This window comes from Mercenaria mercenaria, chromosome 9, assembly GCF_021730395.1.
Source record: "Mercenaria mercenaria strain notata chromosome 9, MADL_Memer_1, whole genome shotgun sequence".
In the NCBI taxonomy this organism is placed as follows: domain Eukaryota; kingdom Metazoa; phylum Mollusca; class Bivalvia; order Venerida; family Veneridae; genus Mercenaria; species Mercenaria mercenaria.
The window spans coordinates 25,048,979-25,066,951 of NC_069369.1; the positions used below are offsets into that span (position 1 = coordinate 25,048,979).

Genomic DNA, 17,973 nt, shown 5'->3' on the forward strand with positions numbered 1-17,973 from the left:
ACAGCTAAAGACAGACTATATAATGATCTCGTTATAACACAACAGAGATAAAATTCCCAGCTTCTCTACCGACAGAAGAAATTACACCCTGGGTGATGGTGATAGTAGATGTGTTGTGGTATATTGATGGTAACCATCAGAAGATAAATCACAAATTAGAGACAGACCAAAAAATACCCGACAGGTAAATCTGAATTCTTAAACAGTACTAAGCTTAAGCAATTAATACACGCCCATGTGCATAAATATATGTGTGGTTAAGGGAGGCTGCAGTAATAATGGCAAAGGAACGATTTGGCCCTGCATGTATCCAGAGATTTCAGTGTTTAGCTTCCGTGGTGTATCATAATTCAAATGGCGACTACCAGTATACAGACTTAATAGTAATTTGAATCTTTGCAACTCTTTTAGTGGTTTCTGACTCAGTCTGCTGTGTGTTGTAAAGCAAGTTTTCAGTTTACCCAATGCATACAATACTTGCCTTAAAGTTTAGGAGTATATCACCAAAACACAGAAATATTTTATAAACGAACAACATCGTTACCAATATTTTACCTGACCATTACATGTTCTGCCGTACTGTCCCGTACTGAAAATATTCTGAAAAAGTTGTCCCCCTTTGAAAATGAATGCCATTTGTAAAGAAATAAAAATAAACAATCGCTGAAAATTGTGTTCCACCTAGTTATGTGAAATTTCAACACTCGCACGCTATTACAAATCCATCAAAACAAACATGTGTAACAGTTCCTTGAAAATTGTGAGTTTTTAAAGGGAATTCCGATAGTTTTTTATGCGCATCTTTCTGCGCAGCCGACACTTCCTATGGAAAACTGAACTGAAGTCAACATTTGTTGAAACATGTTACAGACAGTCTTAAATATGAGGAATCTTGAATGAAATAACATTTTTGATAAGTTTTATCAGTAATCAAATGTTGATACTGGTTTATGTTGTATTGACAAGTATCATGCCTGACAGGTATCTTGTAATTTTTGTGGTCGTGTTTTCAAATCGCATTTTGGTACAAAGACAGTGTTGTTCATATAATGTAAGATAATTGACTTAGTACTGATAAGACAATATCACCTTTCAGATTATTTAGTATTCAATTATAGAAAGAATTAAGAATTTTAAAACTTTTTTTAACTTCTAGCAGACATACATGTAATCGAATTTGGCCAGGTTCGCGCCATTTTCCGTCCGAACAGGTGTTGTATTCTAGCGGTCTTAACATAAAATTTAGCCTGGTGACCCATACATTTTTAGCCATTTTTATGCTCACAATACAATTATCTATATACAAGAAAAATAGGAAAAAATTCTATGTGGATTTTTTCAAAATTAAAAAAAAATGTTCTTCACTATGGGTATTTTTCACTGAAAAAAGTTCACAAAAGTAAATATGAAACAGTATTTTTTTTTCATTTGTACCCATTATTGTAAGGATAGAGTATTACAAATATGACTATGATATCAAATAAGTATATGATAAAATCTGTAAAAAGAAAAAACTTTATTGTGCTGTGTTGATGTATATTTTGGTTGGTATTTATAAAAAAGCAGAAAATTATGAAAGCGTTGAAAAATCGCTATTAGTTTCAGCAACAGTGTGTGTGTTCAAAACAATTTTTCACAAAAACAAGCCTGGTGACCTATTGTTTTTATTTGTTCATTGTTTTCAGCACAAATTTTCCTATCATATATGTGAATTTAAAAAAATTCTATGAAAGAAAAAAAACTATAGGAATTCTCTTTAAAAGCGCTTGACTGGAAGTGGGGTCTGTTTAAACAGTTTTTTTTTCGGAATTCAATGCTTATATCAGTATACTGACACTTGCTTTGTAGAGTAATATAAGTAATATACACGCTATCATTACAAAAACAACACAACAAGTGTCAGTATACTAAAATAAACATTGAATTCCGACAAAAAAGACTTTCTAAATGGGACCCACTTCCGGGCAGTCAAACGCCTTCTAAAACTCACCATTTTCAAAGAACTGTTACACATGTTAGTTTTGATTCATTTGCAATCGCATGCGAGTGTTGAAATTTTACATAATTAAGTGGAACACAGTTTTCAGCAATTGTTTATTTTTATTTCTTTACAAATGGCATTCATTTTCAAAGGGGAACAACTTTTTCAGAATATTTTCAGTACGGGACAGTACTGCAGAACATGTAACGGTTAAGTAAAATATTGGTAACGATGTTATTCGTTTATAAAATATTTCTGTGTTTTGGTGATATACTCCTAAACCTTAATAGCATTAAAATTTAGTACTTGTAACAATTTTGGAAGGCTTTAAGTGTGCCCAGGAAAAATACCTTATAAACTGACAACAGTTACTGCTATATGAAATGTTTTTAAAAGTGGCATGAACACCTGTCTGACACTCAGTTAATCTGGCAACATAAATATTGAAAGATGTATAAACACATATTAAATTTTATAGATAGCTTTAAAAAATCATCAGTATATAAAATGTATATGTTGTAGTACATATTACAGTACTAATCCTTAGCCTGCTAAATTTCTAAAATGGACTGGTCCATCATTTAATTTCGGCTATACCATTTTAATATAATTTTAAGGAGTGTAATACTGAAAATTTACTATTAAGCTGAATAGTGAACACTGCAGACCAGGACCAGACTGCATGGATGTGCAGGCTGATCTTGGTCTGCACTGGTCACAAAGACAGGATCACTTGCCACCAGAAGGCTTAAGGTTAAACATTATATGCATTGAAAGTACTCAAAGTATTAAGAAAGTGTGGCCACTGCAGAGGTTGCATGTTTGAATCCTGCTGAGTATGAACTAAAGTCTCCTCATCCGACAAACAGTTTAAAATATTTCCAGACTATGAAATTATAAATACTTCAAAATTGTAAAACTGAACAAAACATTTTGCATTATAAAATCTGACACTTAATAAAACTTTCATTTTCCTGTAAATAGTTTCTAATAGCTTTCATGGTTTCTCCTTTTCATATTTAATACTTAGGTTCACCAAGTACTCTGGGTACAATGATTATAAAAAGAAACGCAAAGCAGCACCGCAAGTTTCTTCTTCGAACTTGAGAAGACATGCTAACTTGTTATTCAGACTATCTTCTTCAACAGATGCCCAGTCATGGGGGAGTTTTACAAAGGAGATAAACAATTTAGCTTCCAGCTTACAATCATATGCCTTATACCTTGAACAAAACAATGAACAAGAGGGCCATGATGGCCCTATATTGCTCACCTGTTATCATTGCACTTGAGAACAAGAAGGTCCTCAGAAAAAAGGACAGGAACAACAAAGGGAAGAAATTTAACCAAAAAGAAAACAAAATTCTTACAAGGTACAGATATGTCAAAATACACCTAAAAACTGGAGGTACCATCCATGTTGTACCACAGAAAAGTGGTCTCAGTTTTTCCCTACAGCCAATAATAAAAAAGTTACTAAAAATAAGCTATTTATAGTAACGTAAAAGGGAAGTAATTAAAAAAACAATTATTGTAAGTGAACAAAAGAAGGATCTGCCAAATAAATCTGTTGACATAAATGAAATTTCAGATCAGTATCTTCATTAGTTACGGAGATATACCCATTTTAATTTGAAATAAAGGGAGGTAATTTGACATAAAATCAGTCCATAGTTATCTACCCTGATTGGCTCAGTTAAACTAATGACAATAATGAAATTTCAAATAAGTCCTAGAAGTACTTACTGATATAAATCCATTTTGATTACTATCAGGGGAGGTAATCAGATATAAAATAACTCTGGAACCTACGATTGGATCTGATTTGTCATGGAATCCAAGATTTATTGTTGTTGAAAATATTTTGGAAGTGTGTATCAAATAAAACCATAAATGAAGTATCTATATGGCTGCAAAAGCCAAAATAGCCAATTCTGTACCTTTAAGGGGCCATAACTCTGGAACCCATGATGGAATCTGGCCAGTTGAAGAAAGGAACCAAGATCTTGTGGTAATACAAGTTGTGTGCAAGTTTGGTTAAAATCAAATCATAAATGAAGTTGCTATTGTGCAGACAAGGTCAAAATAGCTAATTTTGGCCCTTTCACGGGCCATAACTCTGGAACCCATTAAGGGATCTGGCCAGTTTAAAAAAGGAATCGAGATCTTATGGTGACACAAGTTTTGTGCAAGTTTGATTAAATTCAAATCATAAATGAAACTGCTATTGTGCAGACAAGGTCAAAATAGCTAATTCTGGCCCTTTCAGGGGCAATTACTCTGGAACCCATAAAGGAATTTCGCCAGTTGAAGAAAGGATCCAAGATCTTATGATGACACAAGTTGTGTGCAAGTTTGGTTAAAATAAAATTATAAATGAAGCTGCTATTGTGCAGACAAGGTCAAAATAGCTAATTCTGGCCCTTTCAGGGGCCATAACTCTGGAACCCATAAAGGAATTTCGCCAGTTGAAGAAAGGATCCAAGATCTTATGGTGACACAAGTTGTGTGCAAGTTTGGTTAAAATAAAATCATAAACGAAGCTGCTATTGTGCAGACAAGGTCAAAATAGCTAATTCTGGCCCTTTCAGGGGCCATAACTCTGGAACCCATATTGGAAACTGGCCAGTTCAAAAAAGGAACCAAGATCTTATGGTGATACAAGTGTGTGCCAGTTTGGTAAAAATCAAATTATAAATAAAGCTGCTATTGTGCAGACAGGGTCAAAATAGCTAATTTTGGCCCTTTCAGGGGCCATAACTCTGGAACCCATAAAGGGATCTGGCCAATTCAAGAAAGGAACCGAGATCTTATTGTGATACAAGTTGTGTGCAAGTTTGGTTAAAATAAAATCATAAATGAAACCAATATCGTGCAGACAAGAAATTGTTGATGGACGCACGGACGGACTGACGACGGACGACGGACGAAGGGTGATCACAAAAGCTCACCTTGTCACTATGTGACAGGTGAGCTAAAAACAGAAGTACAGACAATCACTGCTACGTCCAGTTAGGCCATGTGGAGATCACTCGAGTGTTCTTGAGTTTCCAAGTTGTTAAGGACCTGTAAAAGAGTGTTACAGTGTGTTAGATGAAATTTTTAAAGAGACAGAAGAGTACACACCGGTGTGTTTTGATGAACTTCTACATGTAAAAGAGCCTTTCAGGCATCAGTATCAAAAACGAAGATTTTTCGAAGGATCATCACTAACATTTCCAGTTGATGTTTTGCGTTATGACCCGGGGGCTGGTGTAGGTAAAACTGTTTATTTGGCGGGTTCCAGAGGACCGTTCAGCTGCAGAACTTACGTCATCTGCTACTAAGATTTTTAAAAGACTAGAAAGCAGACTCCCAGAGTACCACACTAGACAAATGAGAAAGGATTTTGTGCGAACATACCAAGGTGTTGCTGATATTCCCCAACACGTTTTAAAAGCAGTATACTCTGATTTAACTTTAGATGCAACAGCATGCCAAAATCCTGCTATAGATGCACGTCTGTCCGCCAAGCTTTAATTACCAGTGATCTTGATTTAGCAATAGATCTAAGACCTTTAAATAAAGGTAGGCCTGATGACACTTTTGAAATCTTTTTTGAACAGCTTGAGAAGGAAGTAGCTTCTGTTACAGCCACAGATGACCGCCGACATAATGAGGTGCAGCATTTCAGTAAGTATATTTCAGTCAGAGACTTGATTGATCAGACAGCTGCAAAGTGCCCAGAAGGCACTAAAATACCATCTGGAAGTACAGTCCTCTTTGCATTTGTGCCTAGAAATGCATATAAACACACTGCAAAACTCTTCAAAGGGCGTATAAATTTACAACATAAAGTGCAAACAAGACAATTTGCTGCTGCTCATATTGACGAGCACTACTGTGCAGCAATTTTTAATTATTTAAAGAAGTATGCTGTGATGTTCAGGGAACACACCTCATTATAATGTTTGGATGATAAATCTAAGGTTGATTTTGGGGAACCTGGAATGGCAGTATCAACAGGTGTCCGAGGCAAAAAGTTCATAGTGCCAAGTATTTCAGTCTTGGGAGCACTTGATCATTATGTTTCTTCCAAAGGATCTTTAACACTATCTGTAAGTCTCCATGTAGACATACTTAATGATGCAAATGAAAGCTTTTACAGAGGGCAAGTATATGTTAATTTAAAGGACTCTACTTTCCAGCCTTCTGCATCCTTCAGGCATGCTAATGATCTGATGAGTGTCTTAAAACCTAATAATGAAGTCAGTCCGAATCCATATTTACTCCTTTTTACAGACGGTGGTCCAGATCATCGCACCACCTATGCAGCTGTGAAACTTTCCCTAATCATCTTGTTTAAACTGTTGGACTTGGACATATTAATTGCTGCTAGAACAGCCCCTGGTCGCTCGTGGGCTAACCCAGTGGAGAGGATCATGAGCATGCTGAATCTTGCATACCAGAATGTCGCATTGTGTCTGTGTGAAATGAACAGTTGCTGTGAACAAAAGCTTAAAGCCTCTGGAACAGTGAGTGACATACGCAAAAAAGCAGAGAAAGAACCTGACCTCAAGACAGCTTGGTTGAAAGCAGTCGAGCCCATAATAAACCTCTTAAATGAAAGGACTGAACGTGTGCAGTTAAAGGGTAAGTCTTTTCAGAGTGGTACCCCAGCATCACAGCAAGAAATCAGCGACTTTGAGTCAAATGTCCGTCAGCTGATAGACCCAGATATCTCGATTGGAAGGTACACCAAGAATGATCTAAATAATCGTGATGGGTACAAAAACTTCGAGACACACTGTTGTGAGAGAAACTATATTTTTCAGGTATTGTACATCTCAGCAGTTCTAACAGAAATAGTTTTAGTCATGAAAATTGAACACCGCATTAAGCCGGTGCATAGTGTTGCATTTTTAAGTACTGCCCATAAATGACTCGATTAAACCGAGTATGCAGTTATGCTTCTAAAGGATCCACTTTTTGCAGAACCCATCTAAGTTTACCTGCCTGTCCCAGTTAATCTCTGGCAAGTTGGACAGTTCTTAATTTATTAGGATGCCAGTGACTTGACATTTTACACAATAACTTTCCGATGTGAAAATCTTGACATTACATGTACAAATTACATATTAACAGTATTAAGAAACAGTTTTTCTTCAGAAATCTCCCCTTTATGAACTGAATTAATCTCATTCTGACAGCATGTTTTTTCAAACATTGAAGGTATTTTAAAAGTAGAACATTTCATTTATTTGAAGTTTCTTATTAAATGATATTAAAATATGATGTCAGCGCAGCATGGACTGGTTCAGTAGAAACACATCTTAATGGCAGTGAGCCGACTACTCTGGATATTAATAGTTGTCTGCCTTTGCTTTCATAAGAAAAGTCCATCCTTCAGAACATATTAAATAACTTTGATTACAGAATTGCTTTGAATTAATTACACTATATTTAAAATATCCACAGGGACTTTAGAGTGTAAGTATGACATATGTATGCCAAGGTGGAAAAGTATAGGTGCAGATTCACCTCGCCATTAAACTCTAGCATGTTTGTACCTTTTCATACATGTCACAGAGCTGTTAGCAGTAGTACCTTTTAATGCGCCAGAACTGAAATGCTGCACACTGTCATTATATTTGTTGTGTCAGAGTCTTCAGTATTTGCTAAGTACTTCTAATTTTAAGCAGTGTTTTAATATACTAGTACTTTTTCATTTCGAAATTTGCAATGCATGTACAGTGTACTGAAATTTTCATTTTTCTGACCGCATTCACTGTAGTGGCATATTTGTATAGATGCTTTTGTAAAATTGAGATTATGTCCTCTGAATTCTGACTTATTTTCACTTCCTCTGTTAACTTTTCATGGTGATGGTGATTAACAAACCTTTTTGTTGGGTATGGGGTTTTGCAACTTTAATATTTACACTGTAAGTTTTAACACTGACTCGGCTTTAACAATAAAGTGACATTTTACAATTCTTATATATGAAACAAATTTAATCATTTTCTATCAAGACATTCTTTTATTTTCATCTGCAATTTAAGACATGATATGATAAAAAGTGCTAGAGTCTTTATTGTTTAAGTATCCAGCTCAGTGTGGATTCTAATTCTGACATAATAATGAAAGTATAATTGAAGTCTGGCATGCCACTTAGTGTTTAGCCTTCATAATTCGTGATATCATTAGCTGTTCTTGAATTCAGGCAGTATTTGAATGAGATTTATGTATTTTAAATGTACGGAAGTGCCTCACCACAAACTACTGGAGTGCAGAAATCCTACAGGAGCAATACCCCAGTTCCTGCCTGATCCTGAGATCAATCCTGTTGACCGAGATCATTACAAACCATTTGATGATGTTATTGGGGAAAGACACATCAGAACGAGACATGCCTTCTGGGCAGACCCCCTCTGTTGCAAAAGTGGCTGAAGAGCAACAGGTGAAAGCATCCTTTGTTTTTAACTGCACATTAAGTTCTGTAAATTGAAGAACCCCTTAATGTCTTCCATGTAATACTTGCAAAGACATCTTCAAGAAAAAACATTATTCTTGCAGTAAGGCAGAATTGTGCCATTATTACTGATACTACAGCTTTTGTTTATTCACTAAACAAGATTAAAATTGACCTGTCCTGCTAAACACGCAAAGATATTATAACTAATACCCGTTGATACTGAATGGGTTCAATATGTACTAATTCATAATGGTTCATATAATACAATAGAAAAAATGTTAAAAATTATTCTCACATACTTTGATATTACACTCTCCAGGGTTGGAAGACACATCAATGTCAAAATATTGTTTTTAAATACACAAAATGTAATTAAACTTTTATACTTCTTCATTTGGTCATTTCTGATATATAAATATGTTTTAGACTTATTCATGTTGTAAAGAAATTACGATAATTTCTTTCTGTTCGGAGAGCATATTTTATAAATTTGTTATAATATATTTTATAAGAAAGTAAAGGCGAGACGAAACAAGGAGAAATCTAGTTAATTAATAAACTCGCCACTGCATCAAAACATGTTGTTTTTCTCACGAAGCGCACATAAAATGCCCTTAAAACATTGGTCCAGGCCATATAAGTGTCATCAGAAACACAGGTTAGAACAAGAAAATGCTTTTGTAAAAAAGCGCATGTCTCCCCAAATGCAAAGTCCTATAGGCAAGAAGTCAATAGGGGTCAGGAGCCAAAGTCAAAGAGACACTGATGGTTGGCTGCAATAGGGATCATCTACTTGGCATGTCCAGTCATCCCACTAAATTTCAACACTCTTGGCCTAGTGGTTCTCAAGTCACTGTTCAGGCTCCTGTGACCTTGACCTTTGATCAAGTGACCTCAAAATAAATAGGGGTCATCTACTCTGCATGTCCAATCATCCTATTAAGTTTCAACATTGTAGGTCAAGCGGTTCTCAAGTTATTTCCAAAAAATGATTTTACATGAACAGGCCACTGTGACCTTGACCTTTAATTGACTGACTCCAAAATCAATAGGGGTCATCTACTCTGCATGTTCAATCATCCTATGAAGTTTCAACATTCTGGGTCAAGTGGTTCTCAAGTTATTGATCGGAACTGGTTATCAATGTTCTGGCCCCTGTTACCTTGACCTTTAACGGAGTGACCCCAAAAACAATAGGGGTCATTTACTCTGTATGAACAATCATCCTATGAAGTTTCAACATTTTGGGTCGAGAGGTTCTCAAGTTATTGATATGAAATGGTTTTCAATGTTCAGGCCCCTGTGGCCTTAACCTTTCACAGAGTGACCCCAAAATAGTTAGGGGTCATCTACTCTGCATGACCAATCATCCTGTTCAACATTCTGGGTGAAGTGGTTCTCAAGCTACTGACCGGAAATGGTTTTCAATGTGCAGGCCCCTGTGACCTTGACCTTTAATGGAGTGACCCCAAAATCAATAGGGGTCATCTACTTTGCATGTACAATCATCCTATGAAGTTTCAAAATTCTGGGTGAAGTGGTTCTCCAGTTAATGATCGGAAATGGTTTTCCATGTTCAGGCCCCTGTGACATTGACCTTTGATGGAGTGACCCCAAAATCAATAGGGGTCATCTACTCTTTATGATCAATCATCCTATGAAGTTTCAACATTCTGGGTCAAGTGGTTCTCTAGTTATTGATCGGAAATGGTTTTCAATGTTCAGGCCCCTGTGACCTTGACCTTTGACGGAGTGACCCCAAAAACAATAGGGGTCGTCTACTCCAGCAGCCCTACAACCATATAAAGTTTGAAGGTTCTAGGTCAAATGGTTCTCCAGTTATTGCTCGGAAATGAAGTGTGACGTACGGACGGACGGAAGGACGGACGGACAGGGCAAAAACAATATGTCTCCTGGGGGAGACATAACAAGAGCTGTCTCCGTAGGATGACACATGCCCCCGATGGCACTTTGAATGAATAGTTATGGCCGATGTTAGAGTTTAGGACCTTTGACCTACGAAGCTGGGTCTTGCGCGTGACACATCGTCTTACTGTGTCACACATTCATGCATAGTTATTTTAAAATCCATGCATGAATGACAAAGATATGGACCGGACATGCCCATCAATGCACTATCATGAAAAATGATCTTTAACAACTAAGTGTGACCTTGACCTTTGAGCTATGGACCTGGGTCTTGCGTGTGACACGTCGTCTTACTGTGGTACACATTCATGCTAAGTTATTTGAAAATCCATCCATTGATGACAAAGATATGGACCGGACACGCCCATCAATGCACTATCCTTTAACGTCTAAGTGTGACCTTGACCTTTGAGCTACGAACCTGGGTCTTGTGCATGACACGTCGTCTTACTGTGGTTCACATTTATGCCAAGTTATTTGAAAATCCATCCATCGATGACAAAGATATGGACCGGACACGCCCATCAATGCACTATCCTTTAACGTCTAAGTGTGACCTTGACCTTTGAGCTACGGATCTGGGTCTTGCGCACTGCACGTCGTCTTACTGTGGTACACATTCATGCCAAGTTATTTGAAAATCCATCCATCGATGACAAAGATATGGACCGGACACGCCCATCAATGCACTATCCTTTAACGTCTAAGTGTGACCTTGACCTTTGAGCTACGGACCTGGATCTTGCGCACTGCACGTCGTCTTACTGTGGTACACATTCATGCCAAGTTATTTGAAAATCCATCCATCGATGACAAAGATATGGACCGGACACGAAAATTGCGGACAGACGGTTCAAAAACTATATGCCTCCCTTCCGGGGCATAAAAACATGTCACTACTACACACGAAGTGCATAGAAAATGTCCACTAAACAATTTAGCCAGGTCATGAAGTGTTAAAATGCGTAATTGATCGACATCAGGTGTAACTTTGAGTGACAACTTATGTTTATTATAGTAGAAATATTTTTATTGTTTATTGCTTTTGCTTTTTATCTGAATTCATTATTTTTGCTTATGTAAATGAGATATGCTACTGATCTGTATAAATACGAAACAAAGTTGTTCAGTGCCAGAGCGAGAGGCAGAACGGCCTGAGAACGCTATACTTGAAAGCCCGCAACTGCCCGAGGACATATTCCGACGCAAAATGGAAGAAGTAGAACAGAATCGATCACTTACTCCAGAATCAAACCAGGACGACGACAGTCGATCGCTTAATCCAGAATCAAACCAGGACGACGACAGTGAATTCCAGAATGGTTCCGACGCCGACCTAGATTAAGACAGCTGAATCGGGGACTTATAGGAATATATAAACAGTGCTCATCGAATTATTAAGAGGACAGTTTTAAGTGTTTTATCATGTTAGAATGTTTTTACGTTTTTTTTGTTGTTTTTTTTCTGTTGTTTACAATATTCTATTCTCATGTTGTTTTCATAATATATCATATCATTTCATACGGTACATTTCAGTAATAAGCTTCAAAAAAAATCAAAAAGAAAAGAAATTTTTAAGCATTGTAGGAAAAATTTGTTATCGTCAGTGTTTTTATAAGGTATAATTGTATTATCTTGTAATGTTATATTTTTGTTTTGTGTTCTTATTTTTCTCTTTTCTTTCAACATTTTTCTCTATATTCTTTCATGACAATTCATTCTTTAAAAAAAAAAAAATTTTAAGCAAAAAAAAATCACCATTGCATCATCATTACTTTATGTCATTTAATAATAAAATCAGTAGAAATAGTATATTGGGTTGTTGTCGACAATGTACCGCAGAAACACTACACGTAAACTTGTCAAATATGAAAAATATGACAAAGTAAGTCATTTACCTTTTATTCCTTGCATACTATGTCCTTTTAATCCTTGCTTACTAGGTTACTAGTAAGAGAAGTCGGGTAGAATGATTTGAATCTGCATTCTACATGCTTTATACCCAATATAAGGAAGTGTCATACTATGAGATGAGGAAAGGTCGCGAAAAACTGAGTAGATAATTGCACTTTGTCCTGTCTAAAGTCTGAAAGCAAGGAAGTGTCAGGTAAAGCTGAGTAACTAATTGCAATTAGCGACCATAGCGCTCAGTTAATTATTCTAAGGGTTATTAATTCCCAACTAGGGCAACCAATCCCCTGTATACAGTCAAGTTAAGAATTTAATTTCATTCAAATGAACTTAAAGTCTTCGTTGCCATGGGAGATGTAAAGAAATTACGATAATTTCTTTCTGTTCGGAGAGCATATTTTATAAATTCGTTATAATATATTTTATAAGAAAGTAAAGGCAAGACGAAACAAGTAGAAATCTAGGTTAATTAATAAACTCGCCACTACATCAAAACATGTTGTTTTTCTCACGAAGCGTACATAAAATGCCCTTAAAACATTGGTCCAGGCCATATAAGTGTCATCAGAAACACAGGTTAGAAAAACATGTCACTACTACACACGAAGTGCATATAAAATGTCCACTAAACAATTTAGCCAGGTCATGAAGTGTTAAAATGCGGTATATTGATCGACATCAGGTGTAACTTTGAGTGACAACTTAAGTTTATTTTAGTAGAAATATTTTTATTGTTTATTGCTTTTGTTTTTTATCTGAATTCATTATTTTTGCTTATGTAAATGAGATATGCTACTGATCTGTATAAATACGAAACAAAGTTGTGCAGTGCCAGAGTGAGAGGCAGAGCGGCCCGAGAACGACAAGTTGAAAGGCGGATGGCCACATTATGTTAAACTAAGTTTATTAGCTCTGTCAGTTAGAAGTTATACTATTGGTTACAGAAAATAAATTAGTTAGATACAAAAACAGTGTCTTAAGTTATTTATTCAGAGGACTTAAGGAGCGGCTACGCTACACTGTCTTTTGTTAACATTCCAGGGCTGCCCAAATAGATTCCTTGTTGCACAAAATGTAAGGCATACAGTGAACTGTAGTGAATGTGGCAAGCCAAGATGCATCTATAGCAAAAAAGCCTTGACTCAGCGTGATGAGCGAGCTCTGTGAGGTTGTTGGAGAAATATATATATACCTGTGGATCAGTCATTACACCAGATGGTATGATTTAATATTTAACAGTATAAGGGTGACCCCTTTAGAAGTGTTAAAGTCTGTCATTCTTCTAGTACTGATACATGGGACCTTCAATGTTTTAAATGTTTCATCCGGAAGACTTTGTCTTTAATAGTATAGCCAAAGAAAGGTCTATGATAAAACTGTCTGACAGTTATTCTTGAAACTCATTTTTGTTGTTGTTCCTGAAACTCATTTTTTGTTGCTATATTAAAACCAGTACTAGCAGGACCATTTTCCTTCAGAACAATGTAAGTGCTAAAGTTGTAAACTTGGATATTACACAGAAGCTCACAAGTCAGTGTTGAATGGTTACCAGACAGGCTTGAACAGTGTAAGAAACAGACACAATAAAAAAGCATACCGTATTTTCCCGAATTAAGGCCCCCCCTCTAATTAACGCCCCCCACCCGTTTTGGAGGGGAAAAAAAGTCAACAAGAACGAAAAAAAATCACCTACCTCATTTTTATAAGTCCACATAATAAGTAATTTACAGTAAGTATCCAATGTTTTAAGAATTAAACACACTTTTAAACAGTACATGTACTGTAAATCCAAAACGTTTATACTAAGTACGGTACGTATCCAATCATCAAATAGAAAATTAAACGGTAAATCCATTTTTGATTTGTTTTTGCACCAACCGCGCACAAGCTTCCTGTCGACTTTAAACAAATTTGCGGCAAAGTGTTAACCTTTTCTTCAGCAGTTTTTATAACTTTTAATTTAAAAGCCGGCACATAAGCAGCGTGTCAAACCACTGACATTGTGTATTGCTACCCGCATGTACTAAGCAAAATATTATCGGAGTACACAGCTGTTTGGGTATGATGACGTAATGTGTAATGTCTCGAGCGTGTCACAGAATACATGAGGTACCGTATTTAAATGCATAATTTTAAGACACACTGCATTAAATTGGATGCCAAATAATTACGTTTTGGGGGAATTAAACAACACAGAAACACTTTACAGTTGGTTTGAACAATGTTTTTAAGTTTTGTAAAAATTTTAATTTTTTATTTTTTTACCTCAAATGAACGCCCCCTCTTTGGAAAATGTAACGGCCCCGGGGGCATTTATTCGGGAAAATACGGTATATTGCCTTAGTGCTTAACAAATCAGCTTAGCAGAATGAGATTCCTTTTGATCTATTCATCATCAATTTTGCCCTGACATTTTAAAAAGTCTTAGAAATTCATATTTGTCAGAGGATGGTTGCCTAATACAGGTACTTCCCAGGAACGAAAGAAATTCATATCAGTATTAAATTCTGTCTATTAAAATTTTAGGAGATGATTTGCAAGGGAGTGTCTTTGTAAGGTTGCAGTTGTGTTGCACAGCACCTGTTGAACTGGCGTATTATTCTGCCACTCATTTCACCCAGAAGGATATTTGTTGCTACTGCGCAGATGAAGATACAGAGAGAGATGCTGATGCACTTAAACATTTTAGAGTTGTGTTGCCTATGTGTAAAAACTGTCGTGACTCTGGGAAACCTTTTATCAAGAGACTACCAAAGAAAATTTGATGATGTTAACACTGAGCGATTTACTGTACTGAGTGGACATTTCTAACTTGCATCACTGTCAGAACAGTTTTTTTTAAATTACCTTTAACTAGAAATGTGTCCATGGGACACAGATGCCCCCACTACATGACATTAGTCAGGGGCCAGAACTCCTACAATACTGAATGAATCCGGATGCGAAACCCCAGGTGCACAACTACACATGCTGACCAACATTCCTGTAAACTTTGGTGATTCTAGGTCAAATACTTTTGGGGCTATGTGCGACACAACATTAAAATGACCAATTTTTTACTAAGTCAGGGGCCATAACTCCTACATGACTGGATGAATCCGGACGCGAAACCCCAGGTGCACAACTACACATGCTGACCAACATGCCTGTAAAGTTTTGTGACTCTAGGTCATATACTTTTGGAGCTAGGCACGACACAACATTAAAATGACCAATTTTTTATTAAGTCAGGGGCCATAACTCCTACATGACTGCATGAATCCGGACGTGAAACCCCAGGTGCACAACTACACATGCTGACCAACATGCCTGTAAAGTTTTGTGACTCTACGTCAAATACTTTCAGAGCTACGCGCGACACAACATTTTTGTAAGGACGGACGGACGGAAGGACGGACGGACAAGAGCAAATCTATATGCACCCCCCCAAAGTGGGAGCATAATAAAAGCTTTGGACTGTCAGAGTATTAAATAAATACATTGAAGTGGTATTCTTGCAAGTTCATTTGTAGTGACCAAGTAAAAGTTAAAAGTATATTAAAACTTTGAATATTGTTAAATATGGGATTTTTGACTGTCAGCATACGGTATGCCAGAGCTGTCATTAGAAAAGGTGTCTTTTGGAATCTTTGAGATTCTGGCAAGTCTTAAGTCTAAGCTATCAGTTAAATTAAGAATAGGATTTTTTTTCTTGAGGCAGATGGACTGGTCTTCTTTGATGTATAAACCTGTCAGACTGTTTGAATGTGTATGCTAATCTCTGACAGTGGGTCAACAATGGTTCCAAAATCCTAAAGATGCATTTTCTCATGTCTGACATGGCATACATACTAGTTTTCTGCTTTAATAGTATTAAAGGTATTAAAAAGGAGTACCAGGTTTTTTTCTAACTAATTTGGGAACATAGCCTATACCCCCAAAATTATGAATCCTGACTCATAAATGTTCCAAATTGAGAAATATTTAGTCCGATAAGATATAGTAAGGATGTGTTTAAGCACTTTCTCATACACTTCTTTCATATTGTACAACCTCTTTTAACATACTTCCATTACAAAATTGTCCATAATTTGGTCAATGTTTGTGCAATTTTGATGAATTTTTTTTAGAATGTTAGAATGTAGATTGGGAATTTTTGCACTCATTTTGGGAAAAATACATACTTTTTGGCATTGGTAATATATCCGAATAACGGCTAAAAAAACAGCCGAAATAAAAACCCTGAGAGATCAAGTAAAAGTGCATGAAAACTCCAATCAAGCTTCGGTTTGGATGCTAAACGGGCACTAGTGCCAGAGCAAGTAGGAAAACTCATACTTTGTATGATCAAGGTAAGAAATGAACTGCTATATAGAGACTTTTATCACATGATTCCTTATATAAATTGATCCATAATTGTACTATAAGACCAGTCTATATCCAACACATGTTTTCTGGGCTAATAAACATCTGTAAATTAAAGTGTGAAAACTTAATTTTCGCACTGAATTTCTGATGTCATGTGATAAAATGTTTATTGGTTTGACCAGGTCAATAGTCAAAACTACAGACATCGGGCAATATTATTTGTTTTATTTTGTTGAGTTTATCATCGCACTGACACGATCGTAGATCATATAGCTATTTTCAGGCAATATTACTGACTTAATTGGCCAGCAAGCCATAGTAAGTGTATATTTCAAACTCTCTATAAATAAACAACATATAATTCAAATAAATAATGTGATCTGAAAAAGAACCAATATGCAATCTCATCTCATTATTTAATTAGTGATTATAATCTTGACAGATGCATAAATAAACTAGATGTCTACAAAATCTGCTTACCCTATTGACATCATTAACTGCCTTAAATGTAATGCACAATTTCACAAATATCTCTCCCCCATTGATAAACATCATCTTTGGCTCAGAAAGCTGGCTGGACAGTCTTGATGTAATTACTTTTCATATCTGAAAACATTAAAGAAATTTTTCACTCATTCAGACATATGCTAAAAAATCAATCCAAATTTAATTTTCAGTTTACATGCATCACGCGCAATCTAATTCCCATTGGGTGCTGGTGTTGCGCATCAATATATACAAAATCGAGGTAGGTGGGGTTTTGTTTTTTTGTAAATAATGACACATTTACAAATGTTTTCAAAAAAAGCAAAATGCTGTTCGACACAAAAATGAATAAAGATCATATGTGTGAAATACCAACTGATTAATTTAAGAATCAGCTCTTTTATCACGAAAACTCTGCTGGCTCAAACTGTCAAAAAAGCATGAAATCATGAAAAATGCCAATTTTCTAACTCCTGTGCCTTCTTTCTGGAAATGTGATGCTTCTAATGATTAAACATGTGTAAAACAGTCATGAATATTACATACATTTGAATGAAATGTTGCTTTTGGGGTAAAGATTGGCAAAAAAATAATCGGGAATGGGGTTGTGCCCCGGGAACAGAGTTGCGCGTATACATTATGATGTATACGAGCATTCTCTATTCCCAGTGCGCAACCCCATTCCCGATTATTTTTTGTAAATTATGTCCCCGTAAGCTGGATTTGAAGCAAATAATTTATATATTCGTTACTTTATAACAGTTGAATTATCATAAAAAGCATCAAATGTCCTCAGATTAGGCATATGAGGTCAGAAACGTACATTTTTTTTAATTTCATACTTTTTACACGCTTTTTGTCGCCT

At 36.1% G+C, this 17,973-nt stretch overlaps 1 pseudogene; it reads left to right on the plus strand.

Moving 5' to 3' along the window:
• The first annotated feature begins 6,282 nt into the window (after positions 1-6,282).
• Positions 6,283-15,040, plus strand: LOC123547832 (uncharacterized; annotated as a pseudogene).
• Positions 15,041-17,973: the final 2,933 nt, after the last annotated feature.